At 38.4% G+C, this 24,717-nt stretch overlaps 1 protein-coding gene and 1 pseudogene across 19 annotated transcripts in view; both read right to left on the bottom strand.

Moving 5' to 3' along the window:
* Tbc1d5 (TBC1 domain family member 5) overlaps window positions 1-24,717 on the bottom strand; it is a 451,848-nt gene that overhangs the window by 127,206 nt on the left and 299,925 nt on the right. The gene's annotated exons all lie outside the window — the stretch shown is intronic.
* On the bottom strand, window positions 6,633-23,421 carry LOC114702179 (annotated as a pseudogene).

Below are 24,717 nucleotides of genomic sequence, written 5' to 3'. Positions count from 1 at the left end.
TGAGGTCAGCTCTTTCTGGCCAAGGATCCTTTAGGTAATGAACTTACACCTAACTTATACACAGGCATCCTAGATGCTGGCTGAATTTTCCCCTAAGCATCTCTCATGTCTCTGTGTGCTGATTCACATACTAAGTACTAGATCTCCAAGGCCCCTTAGCCATCCTGGGCCTTCTCCGTCATTTCAAGACCACTGTTTCTGTTGGACACTCACAGCTCAGGTGTTACTCTGTACTCAAAGTGTGATCCTAGGCAGTGGCACTGCTTGGGGGCCTGTTAGACATGCAGACTCACAATACTATCTGACTAGACAAGGAATCATTTTAACAATGGGTGTGTATTCAAATTAAGGTTTGAGAGACGCTGGAAGAGGTAAGATACCCTTAATCTTGAAGGCCTGCCGAACCCCCGAAAGGGACAATTCTCAGATTATTCCGATGAGCAAGATTTAGGTGTAGACTGATACTTTTAGGTGCCAGGATAATACTTGTGCGGGGACCACATAAAAGTTCGAAATTTTCAAGAACATGTTACCTATTCCAATGTCTCTCAAACACTAATTAATTTAAAGGAATGTACCTTTGAATTAGCTTCCTTAGTATGTCTAGTCATTGGACCAATGACCACCACATATTTAATATTTGGGATAAAAATCATGCCCAGCCAACTTCCTTTAGTATTATGTTAACTGCTAAACATTTGATGATATGTTAAACAAGCGAACAAACAAACAGAGAGGGAAGGGAGGGAAGACTTAAAGGGAGAAGAGGAGGGGAGGAGAGTGGAGGGGAGAAGAGAGAGGGAGACTGCAAGCATGCCTTTCCACCACAGAGGAGACAATGGGTCATTTTAATTTTTATTAAATTTCCAGGAAATGATTTAAGTTAACATTTGTAAGTGAAAGCTTTTTAAACATTGATTTACTATGAAGGATCTATTATCTGTCTGTCTATGATATATCAGCTCAATGGTAGAAGAAATACTTAACATGCATTATTTTCAATCACAAGTAACAGGCACATATACATACTCTCTCTGCCTCCCTTCCTATCAAATAGTGAACATGTATGTGTTTGTGTATGGATACTCATACATTTGAAGACCCCTTTCTTGGTTATAATAGAGATGGAATCCAGGACACTGTACATGGCAGTCAAGAGCTCTACCACTGAACTACATTCTAGCTCTTGAGGGCCTGTTTTAATATCTTTCCTGAGCCTTAAGATTTGCTCTAGTGAGGTCCAAGAATTAGGACATGGTAGGGCACAGACAATTTACTAGATACAAAAGAGGCAGAACCCATGGAGGAAGTGGTGTGTGCACACAAGGACCAGAAAATACTGTTAGCACCAAGACCAAAATGGAAATTTCCCACTGCCCAAGTGCTAACTCTGATATCCTGACCAAAATGGTAACTGGTTTGTACACATCAACTCATGTGTTACAGTGAATCATTCTTATAAAGTGTCCTAGTTTGCTTTCTACTGCTGTGACAATCACTATGACCTGGAGGACCAAATAAACAAGGGTGGCACTGCTCACAGTGGGCTGGGCTCTCCCATGTTAATCATTAATCAATAAAATGCTCCAAAGACTTGCCTACAGGCAATCTGATGCAGGCATTTTCTCAATCCAGATTCCTTCTTCCTTAAGGACTCTAGCTTGTGTTAAGTGATAAAAAACCAAAACCAAAACAAAGAAAAATCAACTAGCACAACAAAGGCTCTATATGACAAACTTGCTCTGATGGATGACTATTGTGGGAGACCAGCTCCCACATTTTTATGACAGGGAACTCTTTAGGAGTGAGGGATAAGACATAATCGGGTAGAAATACAGAGATAGAAGGATAGAGGGGGAGAAAAACAGAATCACTTGACAGCTTAGGGAGGGCCTGGATCATTATTCACCAGCCTCTCCTGTCCCTTCTAAAGGGCTATTTATAGGAATGCCAAGGGGTGGAGCAAAGACCTTCCCCTAGCTCAGCTAGGTGCAGACCCTTCCAATCACCTGGTAATCATGCAATACTCTAATGCAGCCCTGCTGGGTAAAGGAAGCTCAGATCTCACTAGGAAACCTTTGTGGGCCTCCACAACTCCCCTTTCTTGATATAATAAAGCCCCCCCACCCCAGACCCCTCAGATAGACTGTGCCTGTCTTAGGTAGTCCTTCCTTACCCATCATGGAGATATGCTTTCCATCAGGCATACTCTGACTTAGGTTGGAAGCTATCAAGAAGAAAGTTGCCCATCTTTGACTAACAGCCTCTGATAGGAGGGGGTACAGACCCTAACTCAGCTCTGACTCAGGTCCCTACTGAGTTTGCAAATCATCCACAGTGATCTTCATAGCTGCCATACCTACCAGTAAAGGAGTAGAGGATGATAAAGGTGGAATGTCCTTTTTGGAGTGGGTCTAAGGTGACTACAGCAGTCTCAGCTGCATCAAGCCCATTTCCTGGGTCAAAACTTTCTCCTAACAGATGTTCAATAAAAATTTCAAGAGACTATTTTGATTCTCAGGAGAAAACAGTCATTTCAAATCACTTCAAAGTATCCACTCAAGTAAACAAAAACCCATGCTAATTACAGAAACACTTTTACAAACTAACTCAATTGTGAGAGGCCGATCCCTTTCTAAACAGAAACAGAAGGAGTAGAAACTTCTAAGAAGAAGACAGAAAAGCACCCCTAATTATGACACCTTCACTTAAGTTTTCCAGGGACCACTGAGATCATAAAATTATATTTTAAGCTATCATAAAAAGTATTCAAATATATCTGAAGGTAAAAAGTAATAAAAACTTGAAGATGCTTCTATTTCAATTTGGTTTATCTTTTAAAAATTAATGTTACCTAACTTCTCCAGACTAGACAGATATTGAATTTACACTTTTTACAAACTCATATTTAAAAGGAAACTCCATTTACACTTTTTACATATTTACAAGTAGCATGATTATCACTGTACTTTTCACAAACTTACATTCAAAAGCAAATTCTATTAGCAAACATCTAGAAAGGATTTCTTTTTCTTTTTTTTTTTTTTTTTTTCCTTTTTGGTTTTTCGAGACAGGGTTTCTCTGTGTAGCTTTGCGCCTTTCCTGGAACTCACTTGGTAGCCCAGGCTGGCCTCAAACTCACAGAGATCCGCCTGTCTCTGCCTCCCGAGTGCTGGGATTAAAGGCGTGGGCCACCACCGCCCAGCCTAAAAAGGATTTCTTAAACAGAACTAATAACATGACAGGAAGTACGCAAATCATTTCTTTTCTTTTCATTGGTTTTTCAAGACAGGGCTTCTCTGTGTAGCTTTTGTACCTTTCCTGGAACTCACTCTGTAGCCCAGGCTGTCCTTGAACTCACAGAGATCTGTCTGCCTCTGCCTCCTGAGTGCTGAGATTAAAGGCATGAACCACCACTGCTTGGCTCACAAATCATTTCTAAAGTTTGCAGTTTAGAGTCAGCTTTGATATCACTCTAAAAGTTTTCTTGCGAGTTTGAAGTCAGAGCCTAATTTATCAGTGGCTCTTAAACATGACTGAGGATAAAATTCCCTCTTCTTAATTTTTTAAAGCTGCATTTTTTAAGATTACCATGAGTTTTTTTTTAAATGATGCTAATATTTCCTTATCGCATTTTTTGCACAACTCAATCTTGTAAGTTTTTTCTTTTTTTCCCCCCCACACATAAAGCAATTTCCCAATGCAAGGACCACTTTCCCTTGTTTTCTAAAGGATTTCAAAGCAGCTTGTTGACAAATGGTATTAGCATTTTAATCATCCCCTGAGAGGCAAGCTGTTCACCTGTTCCTAGTTCTCAGGAAGTAAGGCTAAGCTTTTTAATATTGCTTGGAAAAGAAATGGCATTTTGTGTAGAGTTTTCGGGCAGTGCGGTATCAGAATTTCTGTTACAGACTATATTTCCCAAACAGCCTTTCTCTATATCATCATGCTGTTACAAGCTACATTATGGACTACATTTCCCAAGCTGCCTTTCTCTATATCATCACACTGTTATGAACAAACTACATTTCCCATGCTGCCTTTCAGGTCTGGAAGAAAACTTCTGTTCACACAGTCCATATTCATGCCAAAATTAAGCTTCTGCTTTTATCATGAGAGATTTTTTTTTTGTCTTCCCTAAGCTTGCATTAGGACACCTGCATTACTGTTTGACAGGGGTTACCTCTCTAATCAGATTTTTCATTGGCCACTGTTCAAAGAGTGGGTTATACCTGTCTGACTACATTCACAGAGGTGTTTGTTGCCAGAAGTGAAAATCCTTGGGTGTTTCCCTCCCCTGCCTCATTGGGTCAGTGAAGTGGAATAATAATACTTGAAAAAAAAAAAGAGTTTTTTCAGAAAGTTTTTTTTGCAGCTGTTGGGCGGGTGACTGTCACCATTCCTGCTGGTCTTGTTTGTAGGCCATATTTTTTATACTAGCAGCTTTCCCCAGGTTGTGCACCATCTCTGCCTCGGATCCACACTCAAGGAAGCTGCCTGATGACTGCAGGGATCATAGTATCCTCAGAACACACTCAAACTCAGAGGTGCTTACTCCCTGGCCCTTCATTTGATTTCTTCTGGATTGTTGGTTAGAAGTGGAGACACAACACTAACAGTAAGGATTAGCAATGCTTCAGGGGATTTTTTTTTTTTTTCTGTGCTAGGGCAGTTACAAATGATTCTCCCATTCTGATAAGATGTTTTTTCCAGGTTAATTTAATTTTTGCCCTTATAGAAAGAGAAAAAAAAATCTGAGAAGGTCTGAAAAGCTTTTAGATTTTTAGAGACATTACTAAGTTTTTCCTAAGATTTCTGTTTTCTAAACCTTGGCTTCATGATCAAATGGAAACTAATTTTGACTGAATAGTGTTGTAATGGCATCTGCCAGTGGAGTGGAGAGTTTTGTTTTGTTCACATCCACCTCAGAGAAAATTCTTTCCTCTGCCATACAAAACTTAGAACTAAGCTGTCTACAGGCCAAAAGCTTCCAAAAGAATCTTTTTCTGTTCATTTTTCTTATCTTTGATAGATTTTTCTGATTTGTCCCCGGGAGTTTACGTTCATAGCCTCATGGTTGGAAAGTCAAGGACATAGCTCCTCTATCTTGTTGTTTATCTCATCCTATGTTTTGTCTAACACTATATTTCTACAGTCTACCTTTTATTTTTTCCTTCTTACCCTAATTTTTTTTTCTAATTTTTATAGATAGAAACTAAGGAGGAGAAAAGAAAGAAACCTAGATAGAGAGAAATAAACATTGTAGCCTCACTTTTCAACTTTGGCATTCCACTGATTAACGTTCACTCTCAAGAATAAAACACCGTCACTTTTATTTTTTAATTCCTTATTGGGCATGCCCCCTTATACCTGCGATGCCCCCAACACTCCTTTCATCAAGTTCCTATCCCTGTTCCTGCCGCCATTTGTGGGAGACCAGCTCCCACATTTTTATGACAGGGAACTCATTAGGAGTGAGGGATAAGAGATATTAGGTAGAAATATAGAGGTAAAAGGATAGAAGAGAAGCAGATAGAAATACCAGATAGCCTCAGGAGGGCCTGGACCATTATCCATCAGTTTCTTTTGTCTCTTCTAAAGGGCTACTTAGAGAAATGCCAATGGGTGGAGCAAAGACCTTCCCCTAGCTCACTCAGGTGTAGACCCTTCCAATCACCTAGTAACTATGCATATAGTCAAACAATCCTCTAATGCAGCCCTGCTGGGTAAAGCAAGCTCAACACTGAACTCTAAGATTTCTCTCCAGTGGTTTACTTCCGGAGCCATGTTGTAGAGGTGGAGGATAAATGTCAGCATAAGGGAGTTTTCCTGGAATCATTCAAAATCTCATGCACAGTAAAAATACATGAAGCCCACCAACTGAGAGTAAGTAAGGACTATTTCTTTAGCAATTGCTACAGAAAGCCAACTGCTATAACATTTGACAGAAAACCAAAAGCAGTAAAGAAAATTTTAGAATGGGGGTTGGGAGAGAAGTGGTCTCCATTTCTGTCTGATGAGAAATTGTGGTTAGCTAAAAGTAGAGGCCACATGCAACTTGACCTGTAGGATGGTTCTTCCTTGGAAACAGCACAGGATGTGAAACAGACAAGTATACAGACACTCAGATGCCTGAGGTGGTGATTGGTGATCAGGCTTCTCAGCCATTCCTGTGCTCAGCTTGGAATTAGCAAGTTTCAGAAATTAAAAATTACTTCCTATGAGAGCTTTAACCCCTAGTGAAGAAAAAAAAATATGATAAGCAATGGCCACTTCATGTGTGCTTTCCACAATAAAAAACATCATGAAAACTATACAGCACTATGACTTAAATTCAATTATGTTATTAATAGCAAGTTCTGGACTCATCCAAGAGTTCAATTACATTCATAAATATTCTCCTCTGAAAAGCACACAAACCCATACTCATATGTAGTCACATGCCCACCACAAGTAAGGGTGTAGGGAATCCAAGGACATTAAGATGAGGCAGTATGCTAAGTAACATTCCTTTTTGCTTGGTTGTTTTTGTTTTTTTGAAACAGGGTTTCTGTGTGCATCTTTGGTATCCTGAAACCTGCTCTGTAGACCAGGCTGGCCTCAAACTCAGATATCCACCTGCTTCTGCCTCCCAAGTGCTGGGATTAAAGGCATGTGCTACCATTGCCCAGCACTAAATACCTTTCTTATTTTATATGTTTGTATTACCATGGAATATTATATTCTACTGAAAGGAATGTATATTCTCCCTGAATTTAAAAAGATGAGATCTTCATTCCTAAAGGGTTTCTGGGTTATGTCCTTGCCTGCAGGGAGCTGATCCATATGGTGCAGGGAGCTGAATCGTCTATAAACCCACACCATTCTGGGAAAACACCCACAGTTTAATTATACTAATTCCTCGGGGAGAAGTGAAAAAGCTGGAGCAAAATGAGGTGACTACCTCTCCCAGATTCTACCAACCCTGACGTGACCAAAAGGAAGACTAAAAAAGAATAAGAATCCTCATCTGAGATTTCTCAAGTTGTAACTGTAATTTAGTAAATACTATGCTAGGCTTTACACTTGATGTTATGATGGCAACTCTTAATATGAGACTTATCCAAAGAAAAATCTTAATTCAATAATAATTCTACCAATCTGGGTTCCTCAGTTAACTATGGTTTTCTTGTGCCTCCACCCCCCCCCAACCCCCACTAAATCTGTCAAAGAATCTAGGCATGCTCAATCTGGACAAATTGATAGCAACATTAGCAAACTATAAGTAAGAAAGTTCAAACAATTCAAGCATTGCTAAATACATCTCAAAGCTAAGTAGTAATGGCTTTCAGGTTACTTTTCATTGGGATTGTATATGTACTAGTTTTTATCCAGTATTTGGATAATCAAGAGCTGAACACGGGCTTGTGTTATAGTTTACTGGTAGAATGCTTACCTAGCACTTGCAAGGTCATAAGTTCAAGCCTTAGGCCCCAAAATGAAATAAAACAAAAAGCTGAAAATATTTGCCCAATGAAACCGCTCTGACTAAAGAGCAGGGAGTGAGGCAGGAAAGACATGAGAAAACATGAATGATCCAGTGAAGACAAAAGACACTCAACTCCATTCCATTCATTATGTTGGTTATGTATGTGATGTGTAAATATGTCCTCTAACCCAAATCAAACAATTCCTTCTAGGAGGGAAGAGGGAGACTCGAGCAGCTAAGGAAATGCATAGGTTTAGGAGCGGAGCATCTCCCATTTGCTGAGGAGAAGGCTCTCTTGGAAATTGCTGCAAAGCTGTGCAGGACTTCCGGGGATATCACTTTCCTGAGTTATCACTCATGCTGGGGTGGGATGCTCAGTGACTCAGCTGTGTTCCCGTTGGTAACTCCTACCCTACACTCCTGTAAGGAATGAAACAAACTCACTGGTTCACTAAGATAGGCTTAGAGTGGATCATTCATGTGTTCTGCCAGCCATGTTCACATCTTCCCTAGAAAATCACACCGTGGTTTCACTGAAAACCCAGATCAACTTAAGTCATCACAAACTACTTTCCGATGTGAGTGGAAATACAAAAGTTAAAAGTGAAGTTGGCTATTCCACTTTATCTCTATCTTTATCTCTATATGAATGCATGCATTGGTTTTTTTAAAGGGTAAAATACACACTAACCCAAGAAAATATGTTGTTATTCATGAAAGAGTACAACTCCATCTTTTATAATAATCACATACAGTTTCTGATGACATGGCAAATACCATGCATTTATATGAGAGTTTGAGAGTGCATATGTGTGTGTGAATCACAACAACAGCTACTTTCAAAGGAGCTACTGAGGAAGTTATGCTCAGGTGTTAGAGCCATGCTACCTACAGGTCCTCATGCACCCAGGTGTAGTGCTAGGCTTGCCTGGCTTGGCTCTGCTGCCACACCTCAATGCAGCCTGCTGGGTCTTTGGTAGCACTTGTCCTGGGAGGTGCTCTTCCTTAGGAAGAGCAGCCTACTGAGCCTCAGGAATGCTGCAGGCTGTGAGTATAGGCGTGGCCTCTGTGCTTCTTGGCATTTCTTTATGATCCTGGCTTTTGACAAGTCCCTTATTGCCCCCTTTTCGTTCATAGTCTTGCTCTTTGTGGAAGGACAACATGCTCAAAATTGTGTTAATTATGAATCTTTTATTTGTACCATCAAGGAGACACTTCATGCAGCCCACTGTTCCCATGGTCTCTGCTCTGATTTTCCCATGCTTTGCCTCTTTTGGCAAATCTTCTATAGCTTTCTTTTCCAACTCCTGATTTTCTTTCACAGTATAGGGGACAGATCCAGGGAATCTGCAGGAGGCTCTGGTGAGAGGAGGATCCCCATATGGCAAACGGTGCTGGGCAAAGAAGGAAGGAAGAAACCATGGAGGAAGGAGTAGACCTCAGCTTAATAAATGTGGGTTCTGAGGAATGAACTCTGGTACTCATGCTTATGTGGCAAGCAATTTACAATTTCCCCAGTTGTGTTTCTTTCTTTCTTACTTTAAAAAATATATTATTATTTGAGACAGGGTCTCCCAAGGTAGCCCTGGCTGTCATGGAACTCCCCTATGTAAACCAGGAAACCAACATGGCAGTGATTTTGAGGTAATTCTCCTGTGTCAGCCTCATGAGTTCTGAGATACAGGTAGATGCCTTCAGGCCTGGCTTACATAACTATTTTTGTTTTGTTGTTACATGACTATTTTGATTTCTCTTGATTGTCAAATAAGCCTCATGCCCCCCAAAGCACTGTTACTCCATGTGGACCTCACCTAGGGAGAAATTAACATGTTTCAGAGATACAGAGGTGATTTCTTTATCAGTGTCCCAGTTCATAATTACTGACGCAGATAAGCAGGGAAGCAGCTTTACAGAAGCATCACCAAAGGGTGGTGTTATCTGAGGTCGCATCAAATCCACAAGTTGACTGCTGATTATACAATGATAATGTAACTTCTCAATACTGTATGATGTCCAGTTGTTTTTTATTTTTCCCTTCAATACTCCTCTTTCTCATTTTCATTCCTAAAATATATCTAATTTAGGTGAGTATGGAAGATTCACCTTTCCACATGAAGGTAAGGTTACAGTTCTCAGTTCCAACCCAAAACTATAGCTTTTAGAAGGGATTATGTTGATGAATCACAATATGCTATTCAGTGGAAATCATAGCCACAGGAGCCTTTAAGATTAGGTGCTTCCTTTCGGGGAAACTCATCCAGGAAACTATAAAAACTAGGAACTTACAATGAAAAATTAACTTCCAATTTGGTTCAGCTGTTTTTGGAAAGACCTATGAAGTCTAAACTTGAATATTGGGCTAATGGAAAGGACAAAAGCTCAGTCAGGTTCAGTTAACCAAGGGCACTGAGGTACATATGCCCATAAAGTATTGGTTTTGTAAATAAAGCAACTCAAATATGAAGTAGCAGAAACATCATGTAATATACTCTAAATTTACTTTTACAGACTTATACATTTTTGTTCAACATCAGCATCCAGTTACTATGGCTAAGCCTTGGTCTTCACATGTTCCCAACTGAGCTGAAGACAGAAGTATTGCTCTCTGGATCACAGCCTCCATACCATACCTTCCACATTTCATTAATCCTTTTATTATTTTATATGAATTACAATGAAAACTGTGTTATTGGTTTGCTAATGTAGGCCAAATCTATTTTTTGTGAATGGAAAAAAGGATTTTGAAGTATAACATGGCATGCAGTAGGCAAGAAGTTTTCTCCCCACCATAGATCTGCTCCATTACAAGAAATGCATTCCCCAAGTACAGCAAGTATTCTTTCCTAATGGGGATATTATAATGCACAGACACACCTCTCAAACGTAAGTGTAAACACTGTATTATGTACCATTTCCAATCATTGGACATCATCATTCCAACTCAGCAGACAAAAAAAGGCTTTGTCTTAGGTCTGGTTACAGGGACAGAGACAACTACGGGTGGAATCAGACAGTACAGTACCACTATCCACATGACTCTCACTAACAAACTCAAGGAAATGCAATCAGGAAAGGATAGTTTTGCTTTGTAAATGATATCAAAATAATCCACACTATAAAATCATGAATCTTTTACCTACTTTTCACAGCGTGTGTGTGTGTGTGTGTGTGTGTATTTAATCAAAATAGACAAACCTTTTAGAGGCAACAAATAAAGAATGGCTTGAAAATAAGTAGAAGAAATTGCTGTGTATTCAAAGGCTTCTTAGGACAAAGAAAATTCATAGTAAATAACTAGTAAGTTGGACTTTACAAAATTAGAAACTTCTCTTTAAATAACATTGTTAAGAAAATAAAAACATAACACATTGAGAAAAACACATAGGCAAAGGACATATTTCTTGAATATATAAGGAACTCATAATTCTATCACAATAAATAAATACTCAAATTTATAAAATAGGCAAAAAATGTGCAAAGATACTTCACGCCCCCCCCCCCAAATAATATAATAGCAAATGAACAAAAGGGGCTCAATAAAGTTAATTATTATGGAAATGCATATTGAAGGCACAATGGATTCTACTATATATCCATTAGAGTGACTCTTGTTAATTATTCTTTTGATTTGCTCTTGAAACACTTCCCTTGGGTTGCCAAAGTTGGCTTGAATGATCCTCTTATTTCAACCTCCCAAGTATCTGTGACTAAGGCATGCAGAAGGGCCTGGTTTAATATGGCTTCTACAAATGACAAAATGTAGTGGTGATGAGAACAAAATTACTCTCATGTATTGTCAATGTTAATGTAGAATGGTACAACCATTTTTCGAAAGCAGTTTGTAAACTATTTGTTTCTCATAAAGTTAAGAATATACTTACCAAACAACCAACTAATCTGTCTCCCCAGGATTTATCCAAGAGAAATATATTAATACAAACACCTGCATGTAAATATTTATGCTTTTATTCATATTTGCCCCAAACTGGAAAAACCCAACTACCCTTTGACTAATGCTTAAACAATCTGTGGTGTATCCAAATGCTGGAATACTATTAATAAAAAAAATGAACTACTGATATAATCAATAACATGATGAATCTTAACTGCATTACTATAAATTAAAGAAAACAGATTTAAAAAGCTCCATACCACATGGTTCTTTTTATGTATTATACTAGGAAAAGCAAAGCAAAACTATAGAGTTAGCCCACAAAGATCAGTGATGGTCAAGGATGAAGGAAGGGCTAGGGGAAGAAATGCTTACAAAAGGACACAAGGAAAATGTTAAATAGAAGACATTCACCCAGTACAAATGCATGTGACGGTCAAATTACACTTCAGTGTATCTGACTTTAAAAAATGACAACTACAGGCAAGGTATGTCATGAAAATCATGGCTGCTGAAGTATCCCACAAAGTAAGTAGAGGGAGTGAGGGCTCAGTGGGGAAAAGCAACCTCACGTCAGCCTGAAGAACTGACTGGAACCTGTGTCAAAAGCTGGATGGAGTGCCATTGTCTACAGTTCCAGCACTCCTAGTGAGAGATGGAAGCTGGACACAGAGGAGCTAGAAGTTTCAGATGTTACAGTCTACACTGCTTAGCACAGTGGCAGAAACAAGAAAGAACCTGCTTCAAAACAGGGTGAAAAGGCAGAACCAACTCCAGGAAAACAGCCCACTGACTGAACCCCATGTAAACTGTGGTATGCTTATGCACATGCTCATACATACACACAATAAACACATTTAAAAGGTAATAGAGAAAAATATATTAAAAACTAAGTTAATAAAATTGAATGCAAAATGTGGAATAAATTTTATATGACTGTACTTAATCTCAGCAAGTACACTAGTTACAGCTATGAAAAATTCGAGGATGTTTAAATAATCTCATAGAAATACAAACAAATACCTCCTACAAAGGATGACAATGGAGAATCCATGGAGAGACTGACTTAAAGAGAAAAGCTGGGTCAGAGATCAGTACTCTGTTCTAGTCAGACTGGGATACTGGGAGGGATGGGCAAACTCACTTACGGTTTGTTTGGTGGTACTTCAAACTCTGGTCTTCTTCAACACTGATGCTGTTATCTACTCCCCACAGTCACAGCTGACTACTTTAATCCTTCTGATAGAACTTCCCATTGAGTTAATGGAGTACCTCACTGTACTTGGATTTGTGTGGTAGTGGAAAACTGGAAATGGCTACTGCTAAATTTTTACTCTTCTTACTGACTGAAGAAAGAGCAGTGCAATTCTGGCTGTTCAGAAGGCAGGAAGCTTCGAATTTTTCTTTTTCCTTTTCATATACCATATTTAATCTGTTAGAATATATTTACACACAAAAATGCTTGAGCACTTTTTTTTTTAAACAAACTCCAAGGGTACCACCATCATTTTATTTTATTAATCACTTGTTTAATTTTTAATATTAATTCTCTGTACAATAATATTTAAGAACCTAAAATATATCAACTATTATTATAAATGGTAAAGTTTGGGCGGTAATTGAGAAATATCTCTCACCTTACAAGACTGATTTTTTTTTTTAATTGGGAATATACTTCTAGTGGAAACTGATTATTAATTACATACACTTTCCCTTACTTTCTTTCTATAGTTCATTCTCATTATTGAATCCAGAATAACCCTTTTAGAGGGCTAGTCAGATGACGGCACTCTGTTAACTTTCCCGAGTGACTGTCACTTTAGAGTAGAAGTCCATGTCCTTACAGTGGTTTCAGAATCGGGCTGAACCCCTTGACCCTGTTCTCTACTGATGTCTTCTTGACTTGCTGAGGTCTCCTGACCCACTTTCTAACAGCGAACTCCAGGATCATTCTTAGGTATGAGGAAGTGCTCTACCCTCCATTTTCCTTCTCATCAACTCTCATCCCTTCTGGTCCTTTCTGATAGCAGCTACCATCTGTCTCTCGTGACTACAAGCATCCGGCAACTCTATTCTTCCCAGGCACCAGATAATAAACATTTGTCCAGGTTTTCTCCTTCCTCTCCACTGTTCTTCTTATTATAGGCTTTCCACAATGGAAATGCTCATGAAATCTCTAGTGACTCTGCATGAGAAAACTTTAAGACGGGGAAATGTAATCTATTCCAAACGCTGAAGATTCATCAATGAGCAAGAGGAAGGCCCCATCCTCCCCATGCTTATGTGGTATATGAGGGACTAAGCTAGATAAGTAAGTGTAAGTCATATGTGATACTGAAATAGAGAATGCAAGCAGACAGTAAACTGCAAATGAAATCAGGAAAAAAGTCAATGTGAAGTGTTTGAGGATGATAAACAAAAAAATAAGGAATGAACCAGCAAGTGACAAATAGCTGCATGGCAGGCAGGAGGACTTCCTAGGGGAATAGTACAATGCTAAGGTTTGGATGTGGACTACCATCAAGGCTTCACATTGTTCTTCATTGTGCTGATGATGGGAGGTGATGGGACTTTTAAAAGATGGTAAATAGTGGTACTCAGTCACTGGCACTGGAAAAAGTGTTACTTGGCACATCTAGAGAAGGGGAAAAAGTAGTCCTCATAGGACCCCAGGCTAGCTCTTAAGTGGGTTGGTATTAAGACCTGAACTTGAAAAACAAAATGGTTCCCTGAAAATTTCAAACAGCGCTATGACTACTGACCACTCTCAGTCTTTGTCACACCTCCCTACTACATCCGCCTACCTGCACCCTTCTCTACAAACCTCTCACAACCATTTCCAATTAACTTGTGACCCACTGGATTTAACCAGGGACATTTATGAGTCCATGGGTTTGGAACTATTTGCTGAAGCTTCATTATTTCTATAGAGTAACAAACTAGACCAATGTAAGAAGAACAGCATGGGTTCAGGAAAAGAGGATGAAAATGTGGCCACTTGCCATATTGAGTCTTTTAGGTTATAATAAAGAGGGATTTTGGATACTGATTCCAGAGTGAGTGGCTGTTCTTGGAAGTTTGTGAACATTAAACTGTGATAATACTATTTACATTTTAAATATGTATTTTTGTATGTTTTTTAAAGATTTATTTATTTATTTATTTATTTATTTATTTATTTATTTATTTATTTATTTATGTATATAATATTCCTTCTGCATGAATGCCTACCTGCATGCCAGAAGAGGGCATCAGATCTTATTATAGATCATTGTAAGTTGCCATGTGGTTACTGGGAATTGAACTCAGGACCTCTGGAAGAACAGCCTGTGCTCTTAACCTCTGAGTCACTTCTCCATCCCTTGTATTTTTTTTTTTTTTTAGATAGAAGTCTTCTATATAGCCTTTGCTGGCCTGGAACTTGAGATATAGCCACCTTGGCCTTGAACGCTGGCACACAGGTGCTGGGATTAAAGGCTCAGCTATATGGCCTATTCTTAGCTGTAGTGTCAAGGGAAGATCTGGGAGACAAGGCTGAAAATAGAGCCAATAGTGGCTCTCTGCACTAGTATAAGTAAGAGATGACAAGACACCTGGTATAGCTGGTAACAGGTAGGATGAGTGTAGAAATATGAATGTAGAACAAATGTGACTTTTTGGAAGATGGAAGATGAAGGGGTAATGAAATTCAGATGATTCTGAGGTTTCAGGTGAACACATGGAGCCATTTGAAGAAGTAGGGCAGTGTTTAGGATTAACTCAAGAATGTAATATTGGGTAAGTTGAGAAGTGTCTGTGAATTTCCACATAGGGTTAGGTTGGAGATATGAGTTTAGACCTCAGAGGCACAAAGGCTGGAGATGTATCTTTTAAAGCTAGGAATTTAAAGATGACTCTTAGAAAGCACAGCACTACATAGGCTCACTGGGAGATAGAGAAGAGCTCTGAGAATAGAATGGTGGAATGTGCCAGCATTTACAGTCAAGAAGAAAATAATGAGTAAAGAGATCAAGAGAAAACTACAGTGGGGAAATCCAGTACAAAGAATATCTCGGAAGAGAATGAGTCAGTGGTGTCAAAGAGAAAAACCAAGGGATAAATAAAAGGGTACGGCCATGTGTAGAGGTACTGGATAAATGTGGGCAGGTGACATGGGGAGGGAGAGCGTGACAGGCTGAGGACACTGAGTACTACAGAGTGGAGACTGAGGAAACAGAAACACACCATGCTGCTCCACTGTCTGGCAGAGTTGCACACTGAGTTTAGTAACAATGGGAAACAGCTAGAATGGAATGCCAGGCAGGACACCAATGTTTGTTTCCTTGGTATGTGTACCTTTAGTATATCCTTATAAACATAATTTTGAACAAGTGAAGAGAGAGCCACATAGCATTCAGGTGGCTGTTCAAGGTATCAAAAACAATGCCCAATACGATACTAAGAAAGTCCAAGAGTATTCTTCACACAGTCAGTTAAAAACAACCAACTAACCAACCAACCAACCAGCAACAAAAACTGTTACCCCTAATTTTAGGATGAACATTACTGGACCAGGAAGATGGCTCAGTGCATAAAAGAGCTAGTCATATAAGCATGACAACTCAAGTTTGATTCATTAACTCACATAAAAATCTAGACGTGGCAGCATGTGCCAGTAGTTCCTATACACCTTCAGCAAGACCGGGCGGGAGGGGAGGACTTAAGTGGATCATCTGTAGGCCAGAAAGCCTTGAGTAGGCAGCACAGCACCTGAGGATTGCTTCAGGGATGTGATAGGAAAAGACCTCCACATGTGCATCATGGTACGTAGACTCAGACACATCATATACACATACAACAAGCACACACATCAAATGTTAAAAAAGATTAACACTGTATGTGATCAAAAAGTTAACGTGAATATATTTTTTGTACATAAAAGAAACCTGCCAATTTTTCAAGTGGTCTTTTTTTCTTTTTTATTACATTTATTTCTTTTTATTATTTTGTGTGTATATGTATACCGTGGCATGCATTTTGCAAGTCAGAGGGCAGAATTGTAGGAGTTGGATTTCTCCTTCCACCATAAGGGTTCTAGAGACTAAACTCAGGCCATTAGGCCTGGTGGTAAGCACCAGCCCCTGCTGAGCCACCTTGTTGGCCTCCAAAGGCCTTCTTGAACCTCTAAAGAAATAGTCAATTCCATAGCAGCAATATGAAAAAAATCTAGTTAGGTTAAAGCTAATGTAGTAATGGTAGCTCACATTTAATATAGTTACAACGTATCCAATTCTACCAAACAACAAATAAAATGTTTTATACAAATTAAAAACAACACAATAGAGGAGAAATTAATGATGTAGGATAAAACAGTGTTAGCTATATGGGCATACTTTTGAGTAGGGCAAGGATGAATGTTAGAAGGGATCAGGGAAAGATGGAAGAAGTTGCCAGATATGCCGACAAATTTTGTGTGTGTGTGTGTGGGGGGGGTAAGGCCTTTTCTATGTTTTTAGTGAAGCAAGTAGCAAGAGAATTACAGCAAGGGTTATCTGGAGCCAAGTGTTGGGCATTTAAAAAGGAGGAAATACTGAAGGACTGTGAGACAAGAGTTGGTATCTACTTGGAGTCAGAAAAAGTGAGTTGATAGGCATAATTACTTAAAATTCTTTTTGCCTATGTGTGTGTATTCTGTGTGTGTGTGTGTTCATGTGTACGGCTGCACTGTGTATGTGTCTGGAGACTAAAGGTTGATATGGGGTATTGCTTTCCATTTCATCTATTAAAGCACACCATTTGCTGAACCCAGAGCTCACCCTTCACTCTAATCTATCTAACAAGCTTGCTCTGGATATTCCTTCCACAGGGATCCAGGAGGGCTGCCATGCCTACCTAGCTGGCTTTCAGGTGGGTGCTGGGGATGCTAATCACTGTGAACATTAGTGGAGTAAATGACAAAGGGAAACTGGGATAAATGAAAAAGGTCAAGTTTCGGTTAGAGAGATGATGATAAAAGGGACGAGAGCAGACAAGTCAAAGGGCAGCACCTTAAGTGGGAGATTTGGAGGGGCTACAGTAACTTGAAATTAAAGGATGTCCAATGTCCTGGAGTGTGTAATTCAAAGTTCAGGACAGGACGAATGCTAGCTTTGCATAAAGAATAATGACTTGACGAACAGCCTGAAAATTAGAGGGAATTTTTTGTATTTATCACCTAAATTTTCACAGAAATTGAAATTGGGGCCTGGAGCTATAGCTTAGTAGTAAGGCGGCTGTATAACATGCACAAGGCCTTGGAACAGACATGCCTATAGTTAATCTGATGGAAGTAATTCCTCAAATTTTCTCTTCCTAGGTGTCTCAGATGGACAAGCAAGATTAGTCATCATGATGCATTTTATCATATTGCAGTATTATACTAAGATGACTCAAAGATAAGACACTGGAGCTGAGAACAAATTTAAGCTTTCCAACAAATCTAAAAAAATAAATATTATAATCAAATTGGGGGTGGTGGCTACAGGTAAAATATTGATAAAGTCAACTTAGAAATGATACTAAAATCAATTAGTAGAAAACCAATTATTTGTGTTACCTTTTAATCAAAGTAAGATAATAAATACTAAATATGGCTTGGGCATTAAAATCTGAGTGTATTAATCTAAAGAAAATAACAGTTACTTATTACAAGACATTAAAAGTTATAAATATAATTTTGATTGCTGTAACTGACTGATATTACTGAAGGGCCTTTAGTTAAGTTTTTCTGTCAGAAAAGAGATAGATGAGCAGAGTGTGGTTATATGAAGTCTGAAGTCTCGGCATTGGGGAGAAATGTGCAAGAGCTAGGTGTCTGCAGCATTTGCAGGGAGAGGAAGGTGTTAGAGGTAAATGTCAGCGTCTCTGGAAGTAGAGGCAATCTACCATAGGCTATTTAAAGGCTGAAAACTCAGAAGTGCATTTTGTAAGTGGTCTCCTCATTGCTAAGAGCTTTTGCCCAGCTCCATCTATCTTCTCACAGGTCTTGTGGTAAAGGCAGCACTGCAATTAGCAAGTGTAGACCTTAGCAACATCCAGACTTGTCCTCACAGAACACAACTCACAACTGAAAAGACAACACATTCGTTGTTGATATCTGCTCTGCTTTCTAAAGAATCACTAATGCCCACCTGCACATTTGACAACTTCAAATACTGTAGGACAGAATGCAAGAGGCATGCTTCCTGTCCGTTAATGATAAGAACTTAAACAGTATTGTTTAAAGAGCCTATACAGAATCCATTTTGAATTATTACTGAATAAATGATTCTGTGGGAAGGATTTTAGATATTATATTGAAGAATTTTAGTGCAGAATCTACTGGAAAACAAAGAACTAAGGTGTTATCTAGATAGAAAAAACAAAATGTATATTCACAGTTACTGGAGGTCTTATTTTTATAGTAAGCTTCTGAAAGTTTTATAATGCCCAAAAAGTATCATAACAAAGTACTTGTTCATGCTTTCTTTCCATGTTTGTTGTACCCTTATTTGGATGCAAAGCTTATATTACATCTACATAAATGAATCACCTTTATCTGCACTGGGCTTCAACATCATATAGACACTATTTTGCAGAATGTACCTATTAAGCAAGAGACTTAACAGTACAAGCATGTAACAGGCTTAAACCCTTTTTATAGCCTAATGGATTATTACTAAGTTTATATAGTAGGAAACTACTGCTGAGAGAAATTGTACTTGTCAAAGCTAGCTAAGATATAGCGAAGAGAGAAGAAAAGCATAGTGAGTTACCATGTCAGATTTTCTGTAATGACTTTTTAGATGGTCAGAAAGTAAATCTAGAAACAGAAGAAAGAAAATAAAAACAAGAAAGTTGCATACTTCTTTCTTTATAAGAAAAACAGTGCTGTTTACTTGTTGCAAATAAGAAAAAACTAAATAGTTAATCTTAAGTATGATATTCATAATCTCACAGAACTAGAATTCTGAAGTGTGTAAATTGACTTCGGTTATATAGCTACAAGAGGGCATGCCTTGTTTCTACAACTTGCTTCGGCAGCCACTCACAATTGTGAAATTTTTCTCTCCAGTCACAACAGGGGAGAAAGAAAGAAAGGGTGGGGCAGTAACAAAGGAACTAAGGACTAATTACGGTTGCCCATTTGGAGTTGACTTTTGTATAGGGTGGTATATATGAGACTAATTTCAATCTTCTAACTATGAACATTCAGTTTTTCCAGAACTATTTGGTGAAAATGTTATCTTTTCTCCAGTGTATTTTTGGCCACTTTGTCAAATATCAAATGGTTACAACATGTAATCATATCTGCATCTTCTAGTTTGTCCCAGTGAACTAGTGTTTTTGTGTAAATTATTATTTTTATTAGTACAGCTATGTGATATAGCTTGACATCTGGAGTGGTAGCCCCTAGAGCACTGTTCTTTTTGCTTACGATTGCTTTTGCTATCTGGGGTGTTTTGGGTTTCTGTATAAATTTTAGAATAGCTTTCTATTTCTGTAAAGAATATTATATGGATTTTTATTGGGATGGTGTTGAATTTGTAAGTTGTTTTTCTAGGATGGTCAGTTTTATAATATTAATTCTATCAATGCATGAGCATGAGATATCTTCATTTTCTACTGTCTTTCTCAATTTCTTTCTTCAGAGATTTAAAGTTTTAATTGTAGAGGTTTTCTACCTCCTTGGGTAGGCTTATTCCTAAATATTTTTTTGATGCTATTATGAATGGGAGAATTCAAAATTTCTTTCACAATGAGTTTGCTATTGGTATATAGAAAGGCTACTTATTTTTGGAAATTTATTTTGTATCTTGCCACTTTGCTGAAAACTGTGATCATTTCTGGAAGTTTTCTAGTGGGATTTTTGGAGTCTCTTATACATAATATTATTTGCAAGTAGCGATAACTAGACTTCTTTGTCTCCCTTTAATTTCCTTATCTTGTCTTATTGCTCTAGCTAGTGCTTCAACTATGATACTGAAAAGGGGTGGGGCAAGTGGACAGCCCTATTTCATCACTGATTTTAGTAGGATTAAGTTGTTCCTTTTTTTTATTGTTTGGGATGACATTGGTATAGATTTGTCAATAGATAACCTTTATTATGTTGAGCTATATTCCCTCCAGTCCTCTTTTTGCTGTAACTTTTACTATGATGTCATGTTGAATTTGCCAAAGGTCTTTTCTGCATCTGTTGAGATAACCATATGATTTTACTCTTTAAGTCCATTTATATGCTTAATATAGCTATTGACTAATGGATGTCAAACCATCTCAGCCTCTTAGGATAGAGCCAACTTAACTGTAGTGGATGATATTTTTGATATGTTCCTGAATTTGGTTTTCTAGTATTTTATTGTTTACTAAGGATGCTGACTTACAGTTTTCTGTTTCTTGTTGGTGTTATTATTGTGCCTTTACCTGGGTTTAGTTACAGTAACAATAGCTTGACAGGAAGTGTTCTGTTTCTATTTTGGGTGTAAATAATTTAAGAAGAAATAGATATGGATCTTTGATGTGACACTGAAATGCTCAAAATGGTATAAGGCAACACAGGCAGTGGCCTATATAACATAAGTATAGGACGGACTTTCAGAATGAGATTCCATTTACTTAAGAATTAAGACTAACAACTGACAAGTGGGATCTCATAAAACTAAAAGCTGTACAGCAAAGTAAACAATCCACTGAGTGAAGATGAAGTCCACAGAGAGGGTGAGAACCTTTGCCAGCTCTATATCTGGTAGAGAATTCCTATCCAGAATATGCAAAGAACTAAAAAAAAAACAAAAACAAACAAACAAAAAACAAAAACAAAAAAAAGAATGACCTGATCAAACAATGTGCTATGGAACTGTCGAAAATATCAAAGAAACTCTGTTTTCCAGACACAATGAAGAAATTGCACGATTGTGCAAATCCACAGTGATTGTGACAGCATGTATAAGACTTGTGCAATCCAGCCAGACAAAACTCCAGCATGGTGGGGAAAGCTGGGCACAAATCCCTACCATTACTTAAGGATGTGACCCCTACTGGAGTGACCACACTCCAGGACTAGCTGGGCAGCATGAACTGGACTCCAGAGAGAAATTTCAAATTTGGGTGTGAAGGGAGGGTAGGGTAGAGGTGGTTCTTAGGTTTGAGGAAAGGGTGGTCAAATGCTCAAAATAATTTTATTAAATTCTCAAAGAATAAATAAAAAGAAAAACAGCAGCTAAAAGTAGATCTGTGTGACCCAAGGACACTCCTTAGCATACAACCAAAGGCCATACTCCCACTGCCACTCTATTCACAATAGCTAGGAAATGGAAACAACTTAAACATCCTTCAAGTGATGAATGGGCAAAGAATATGTGGTTCAAATAAACAACGGAATTCTGTTAAGTGCTAAAGAAAAATGTAATCATAAAACTTTCAGGTAAAAGATTGAAATTGGAAAATATTAGACTGAGTGAGGTAACTCACACCCAGAATGACAAATGTCACATGTTCTTCCTTATTTATGGATTCTAGCTCTGATCTTTAGATGTGAATATATAACTGGGGGTAACTCCAAAATCTTGGAAAGTCAAAAGGGACCATGGGTTGGGGTGGGGAGAAGGAGCTCCAGAAGAGGGTAATATAGCATCAGTGCTATGAAGGGAGCATGGGAAACACAGGGTGGGGACTTTATCTGAGGGAGAAAGAAGTATGAGTGATAAAACTAAGGGTGACTGAAAAGGCCATTTTATGTTTACTTAAAAATATACATACGAAATGTAAATGTATTTGTAAACATAAACAAATAATTTTAAAGGTTATATATCTCAAAGCTCCTCTCAAAAGCCACGGATGACGTAACAAATACTGCAGTGCCTGCAGTGCCGGGGGAAAAGAAATTTCTCTCCAAGTCATAAGTAAGAGGAGTCCAAGGGACTCCATAAAAAATAATGGCTTACTTCCATGAAGGTAAGGCCCCGTCATTGAAGAAGCCATACAGTCTGGATTCAGGACCCAGAGGATTCAAGCTGGATAGGACCTGCAAACTCCCTGACAACTAGCACAGTAAAAATTGGTCAATGAACTGAATGAAACTGTTAGTTTGTATGTGACAAAACATTTCATTCAGTTACAGCTGCTCAATTAGAGTAAGGAAGCCTATAGATGGAAAAAACAAACAAACAAAACAAAACAAAGACAAGTTAGTTTCTAATTACCAGATAAGGAGCCTTAAGAAAACACTGATGTTGAGGTTAACACAGAGGGGATATTGAGCACTTGGGTCCTTAGCTGCAACCCTTGTGCAGCAATCTCTCCAAACTTCAGTTGTGTGGAAAGACCTTTTAAGGACTGAGTAACTTTGAGGTAAGACAGTGGTTCCCAACCTCCCTAATGCTGTGACCCTTTAATACAATCCCTCATGTTGTGGTAACCCTCAACTATAAAATTATTTCATTGCTACTTCATAACTGTAACTTTGCTACTATTATGAATCATAACGCAAATATCTAACATGTAGGATATCTGATATTCAACACCAAAGGGTTTGTGACCACAGGCTGAAAGTCACTGAGGCAAAGCATTTTGAAGGCTGCCATTAAAGGAAAATTGAGTAAGATAAAAGATAAACTTGAAGTTTAAATAAATAGAACTGTATTTTACTTCAAGCAAGACTATATGAGTAAAGTCTATATACAATTCAACCTCATTTTAGACATTCAAGTTTTCTTTACTTCTTTTTCTAAGTAGCAATGGGTGCCAAAATGAACAGGTTCATTTTCTCCGCCCAGATTCTTTTTAATAAATAGCAATAAGATGAAGTAGCCAAAAGAAAGCAAAAGCGTCAAGAACGTCATTATCATTAATTAATTAAGATTACTGAAGGAGTCTCCACTCTGGCCACACTATGGCTACTAACTGTAGCTCCTCTTCCTCTGGGACTTGTGAGATCAGCCTCATCTCCACACCATTCAAACCTCTCAAGCCATCCCAGGTGGCAGGAAGACATGGGTAACTCACCTGATATCTCTGGAATAACTATACCAATCTGGTTGTCACTGTGCTCTATGACAGGGACCATGACCTTCTCTCATCCTCTCTCACTCTCTCTAGGATTTGTCAGAACACAGATGGCTCCATATTATGGATCCTATAGCACTCCCACATGGCATGAAGACACAGGTAATCTACCTGAGCTCCTCAGTATCATATATACAGCCATATGTACTCAGGTCATCTTATACCTGCTTGCCAGAGATCCTGTACCTACTCCTAGCCCTTTGGGACCTGCCAGATCATACACTCATGTACACAAAGGACCATCTAACTGGACCATGGGGTTCAAAGAGACAGGTAACTTACCTATGATTTCCAAAAAAATGTATCCCTTACTCCAATCACCACAGGTCCATCCTCCAGCCTCACCTCAGCACAAACATCCTATGCCTTGTTACAGCCTGATGAGTTCACCTGACCCTAACTATCTACACCAGACCGATTCCCAGACATACTCCAGGTCCCAAGGACCCAGACAAGACTGGTAAAACCTGTCTTTCCTATCCGAACTTCCAGGCAGGTAAAGGATCCTATTTGTCAGCCCAGCCTGCTGAGTTCACATCAGACACACAACCAGCATACCCATGCCTCATCACCAAAATAACATGAAAAGTCAAAACAGTATGCCTTCCCTGCAAATTCACCAGTCTTCTGTCTCCAATGAAAATGACATAAATGAACCCAAGGACACAGAACTCAAAAAGAACAATCATAAAATTCAAATAAGAATTCAAAGCATTTTAGGAAGACATAAAGAGCTCAATGAACTCAAAGAGAATAAATACTTAAACACATTCAAGAATATACAAACCCAAGGCTGAAGGAAATAACAAAAACAATCTAGGATGAAAAAACAAAATTCAATAAAAAGATGAAAATAATGGAGAGAATTCAAGCTGTGATGAAGATGGAACTGAAATGCTCAGTAACTTAATAATAAAACTCAGGAGAAACACACACAGACACACACACACAGACAAAGACAGAGAGAGAGGGAGAGAATATAGAAACTGGGGTACCATAAAAAGACTGAATCTTCAATTATAGTATAAATAAAGAAGAATCCCAGGGCAATGATACAGACTAGACATCCAACAAGATCAAACAAGAAAATTTTTCCAAACTAAGGAAAGACAGCCATTCAGATACAAGAAATACACAGATCATCAAATAGACAAGATCAGAAAAGAAATTCCCCACAGCATGTCATAGTTTAAAAACTAACATACAGAACAAAGCAAGAGCATTGAAAGCTGTGAAGAAGTAAACACAAGTCACATATAACAGAAAAGCATTAGAGTAACAGTTGATTGCTCAACAG

This window comes from Peromyscus leucopus, chromosome 16_21 (genome assembly GCF_004664715.2).
Source record: "Peromyscus leucopus breed LL Stock chromosome 16_21, UCI_PerLeu_2.1, whole genome shotgun sequence".
NCBI lineage: Eukaryota > Metazoa > Chordata > Mammalia > Rodentia > Cricetidae > Peromyscus > Peromyscus leucopus.
The sequence above is the reverse complement of the archived record's forward strand: the minus strand, read 5'-3'. Positions and strand labels throughout refer to the sequence as shown.